This window comes from Scylla paramamosain, chromosome 8, assembly GCF_035594125.1.
Source record: "Scylla paramamosain isolate STU-SP2022 chromosome 8, ASM3559412v1, whole genome shotgun sequence".
Taxonomy (NCBI): Eukaryota; Metazoa; Arthropoda; class Malacostraca; order Decapoda; family Portunidae; genus Scylla; species Scylla paramamosain.
In genome coordinates, this window is record NC_087158.1 from 18,527,040 (window position 1) to 18,532,039 (window position 5,000).

The window sequence follows — 5,000 nt, forward strand, 5'->3', positions numbered from 1 at the left end:
GTAGTAGTAGTAGTAGTAGTAGTAGTAGTAGTAGTAATAGTAGTAGTTGCAGTAGTACCACATAACGTCATCTTATACACACACACACACACACACACACACACACACACACACACACACACACACACACACACACACACACACACACACATCCTCTGACGTGAACAAGATATACCTTATTTAGTAATCGTGTGTATGTGTGTGTGTGTGTGTGTGTGTGTGTGTGTAACTTTTTGTAATGTTTATTTATTCGTTTCTGTGTTTAGTAGTTTTGTAATGCGAGTGTCATGGATATTTTTAAAGGTGGGGATTTTTTTAAGGGACTGTGTGGGGAGAGGAGAGGCTGAGTGAATCAGATTAGAATACTATTTATAATTTCCCCTATTTTATTACCTAATGTTTTTATTCATCTTCGCCTTTTCATTCATTTATTAAGTTCTTCCACTTATTGGTGTATTGCTGTATGTATGTATACAATTCTTATTTGCAACTTTTCGCTTTTCCTTCCTTTATTTATTTATTTTTTTCTTTTTGACGTCATTCGTTCCTTTTTATTCCCCCTTTCATGAATCGCTTGTCTGTATCTGCTCTTTTCCTCTTTATATCATACTGTTTATTTATTTTTCTTTCTTTCTTTCTTTCTTTATTTTTTTGCTTTATAAATTTTCTATCATTAGAATGCTAAATAAATGACACGAGAGAGAGAGAGAGAGAGAGAGAGAGAGAGAGAGAGAGAGAGAGAGAGAGAGAGAGAGAGAGGGGGGAAGGGGGAACAATAGTTACCATATAATCTTTTACTGTCTTCACCTGATTGACTCACCAAACTGACTTGAGACGTGGCGTTCGTGACTTAACCCGGATTTCTGTTGTGGTATTCGAGGGGAGACTTCATTGTTTTTATTTGCTGTATTTATTTATTTCGTTTATTTAATAGAGTACTGTATTTTTTTTTTTTTTTGCGTATTGTTTCTTTATTGATTTGTTTTATATGTTTAATAGCTAACTTATTTCCCTGTTCATATATTTTTCCATTTTTTCTCCTGTTTGCAATGTCAGTTTTTTTTTTTTTTTTTTTTTTTTTTTTGTGGTGGTGGTGGTAGTGTTGGTGGTGATAGGGGGTCTTGGAAGCAAATATTTTTCTTGCACACTGGTTAAAAATAGTTGATGTTACAGTAGTAGTAGCTGTTACTGTTGTTTTTTGTTACCTGTCGCTCATTTTTTTTTTTTCTGCTGCTACTATTTATCATTATGCCCTTACATTACCACCACCACCACTACCACCACCACCATAAATAGCAACACCTGTATTCACTCTCATAAATTCACGTCAATCCCACGATCAGCTGACGCTTCACCAAATAACACGTCTCATCTTGTTTTGCCTACGTGCGTCTGTGCAGGGAGCTGGGAAGGAACTCAGCTCACTGAATACCCAGGCCAGAGTCACCTTGCTTGCTGTGTGTGTGTGTGTGTGTGTGTGTGTGTGTGTGTGTGTGTGTGTGTGTGTGTGTGTGTGTGTGTGTGTGTGTGTGTGGAGTTTTGGTTTGTGTTTCATTGTTTGTGATGTGGGGTGTTGGTGATGATGTTGCTGTTGTTCTCTTCTCCTCCTCCTCCTCCTCCTCCTCCTCCTCCTCCTCCTCCTCCTCCTCAGTATTGTCTTTTACCTAGTTAATGTATCATCTGACAATTATATTTATTCTTTTGACATTTTTTTCTTATATACATTTGATTTACAACCATTTACGTTTTTTTTTTCATAATTTATTCATTCTTACGATTTTACCTTTTTTTTCTCTCTCTATATAATTATATAAATTATGTCTATCTGTTTAAAGCTACACGGGTTTTTTTATTTATTTATTATTTTTTTTTTTTTACGGTTTTACTGACCTATTAATAAAATTTCTACATTATTTAAAGGAGAAACAATGATGAGAACCTTTCTAATCACATCTGTGGCCTTGGAAAATAATCGTGGTGAGAGAGCGGTTTGGAATACAGGTTACAGAGTATCGTACGCAGCAGCTGCCCCCGAACCAACGTAGACTATCGTACCCAGCTGGTGGAGGAGATTATCGTACTCCGCACCCCAGCATCATTCATACTACCTAGGTCTTATCTACACAACACCAAACCGCATGACTGTACCTTGCCTCATATCACCGCATACTCAACTCTCGCTCCCCTCATATCATCTCACTTGTCCACTCACTCGTTCTTTCACTCGCTTACCGTCTCACTCATTTACTGGTTCCCTCACGCGCTCACTCACTTTCTCTTACTCACTCATTGATTCTCGCTCGATCACTCATTCATTATCTCACTAATTCACTCTCTCACTCAATCCTTTGTGAGGGAAGGTAGAGGATGGAGGAGAACAGAGGATAAGGAGGGAGGGATAAAGAGATGATAATAGTAATGTTAATAATAGAGTAGAGAGAGAGAGAGAGAGAGAGAGAGAGAGAGAGAGAGAGAGAGAGAGAGAGAGAGAGAGAGAGAGAGAGAGAATAAAAGTATGTAGGTAAGGAAGGCAGGAGGAAAGGAGGGTAAAGGAAAGAAGAGGAAGAAGAAGAAGGAGGAAGAGGAAAGAAGACGTGTGTGTGTGTGTGTGTGTGTGTGTGTGTGTGTGTGCGCATGTGCCCGTGCGCTCGCGCGCTTCACCCCACATATCATCTTTGCTTCAAATTACGAGGCTTCACTTCAGCCCACCTGAAGCCAATTGATTATTTATGTATATCCTCGCCTTGCCCCAAATAGAAGCTGTGGCGGCGATGGTGGTGGTGGTGGTGATGCTGGTGGGGATAAATGTTCCTTCTTTATTTTTATTTTCTATTTTAGTTTTCCTGTTTCGTTTTTTTTTTTTTTTTGTGTTACATTTGTTAACAGTTTATTTTTCAGTGTTATTTTGTATTTATTGTTTATAAGTACAGTTGCTTAATTATTTTATCTTTATTTGTTTGTTTGTTTTATAATTTATTCAGAACAAAATGCTAATAGATCAGCTTTATATATATATATATATATATATATATATATATATATATATATATATATATATATATATATATATATATATATATATATATATATATATATAGTCATTTGGGGGAATAAATGAAAGTTTTCATTAACATCAACCTGTAGCCTTTAATACTTGCCTTAGAAAAAAAACAAATACCATAAGATATGTATAATTCTGTTGTGCTTTCAATGTTGTACCGTATTTTGTTCTAATCTTTATATTTTTTTCTTAATAACTGAAAAAGACAGAATCATTTGTTGCCCCCAAATGGGGTAAGAAATTAATTGCGAGGGGCAAAAAATAAAAGGGCTGAAACTTCTCTAAATTATAATTCCTTTGGATTCTAATAGAGTTCATAGAGATGAATTTTCTCTAATAATCACTAAACAAACTGAGTTATTTGAAAATTTGGCAAATTTGCCTGTAGTGAAAAAAAATGACAATTTTGGGGTAAAAAAAATCATGTGGGGAAAAAATTAATGGAGTAAATAATGACCCTAGTACTAGGTCAGTTCCATTCTGTTAAGAAAATTAATTAACAGAGCCCTTCCTTTTTACAACGAAGAAGACAGTCATTTGCCTCTACATCAGGGAAAATGAAAACTCCTTTTTTGATTTCTGGGAGCACAGGTCCATAAAATATGTACTGTGACTCTAATACTTCAGTGTCTTTTACTGGTCTTTCGCACCACGTCCAGTCATGTGGGTTACTACCAAATGCCTTTTGCTGAAGGAAGTCAACTTCTACCTTTTCAATGTCATCGTCGTCATCATCATTTGTAAAGGTCTTCGTCACCTTACCCCAATAATATTTTACACAGTATATATATTACATTTGTACAGTATATATCCATTTTAGGTTCATTTACAACTGAAAACCATATACATATATCAATTACCCTATTATCCTTGTGCTCAGTATTACATTTTTTCATCTGGACACGGTTCCACAACATTCCACTACTCATTCCATATTTCTTAGCAGTTCTCTTGAAAGATGATCCTGCCATTACTTCATTAATTGCTACTGCAATTGTAACTTCATTATATTGCTTCTTTTTCTTTTTATAGGTCCGTACCATTCTGATAGATGTTAGATGATACTGTGATAGCCTTATGTTAAATGCACCCGTCTATTTACTCTGGAAATATAATTTAGTAGATTATATTACACAGTATAGTTCCTAGATCAGGTTTTATCAATTGTTCCGGAGACTAGAATACCAGAATATATATATTTATATATATATATATATATACATAAATTATGTTGTGAATAAAATCATGGGGGGTAAAAAATGTCCAAGATTGGGGTAAAAAATCATATGTGGGGAAAAAAAAGTTGAGGTAAAAAGTGAATGGGGGGTAAATAATGAATATGACAATTTGGTCATTATTTACCCCATACTTGGTCATAATTGGCCCCACATTGACCCCCTCCCCCAAACTGTGGGGACAGTAGAATCATTGAGGAAACACATAGGATGGTCACTTTTCACCCCAGGATTCATATTTTACCCCGATGGAAAGCGAAAAATAATTTAGGGGGCAAAAAATTATTATTGAGTAAAACTTGAAAAATGTTTGGACAAACTTTTTTTCCATGGTTTTGGGATAATTGATCTCATACTTATATTTTTCATTTTGGAAATCCAAAAAAAATACAGAAAATACTTCAATACTTCTTCTACCTACATATGAGAGAGATTTCAATTTAGGAGTGTTCAAACCCCCCCAAGGGGGGCGTTCGATTTTTACCCCTAAAAGGTCCGGGTCATTAATTCCCCCAAATGACTATATATATATATATATATATATATATATATATGTGTGTGTGTGTGTGTGTGTGTGTGTGTGTGTGTGTGTGTGTGTGTGTGTGTGTGTGTGAACTCGAGATAAAATGTCACGACTATTGATTTTTTCTTCTTCTTCTTCTTCTTCTTCTTCTTCTTCTTCTTCTTCTTCTTCTTCTTCTTTG

At 35.4% G+C, this 5,000-nt stretch overlaps 1 protein-coding gene and 1 long non-coding RNA gene across 11 annotated transcripts in view; both read left to right on the forward strand.

Annotated features, from left to right (window-relative positions):
• Positions 1-5,000, forward strand: part of LOC135102901 (collagen alpha-2(I) chain-like) — a 107,941-nt gene that overhangs the window by 12,767 nt on the left and 90,174 nt on the right. The gene's annotated exons all lie outside the window — the stretch shown is intronic.
• LOC135102899 (uncharacterized) overlaps positions 4,926-5,000 on the forward strand; it is a 1,346-nt gene continuing 1,271 nt past the window's right edge. The window contains exon 1 of the long non-coding RNA XR_010269831.1: positions 4,926-5,000. This exon is cut by the window's right edge and continues 450 nt beyond it. This is a non-coding gene — a long non-coding RNA (uncharacterized LOC135102899).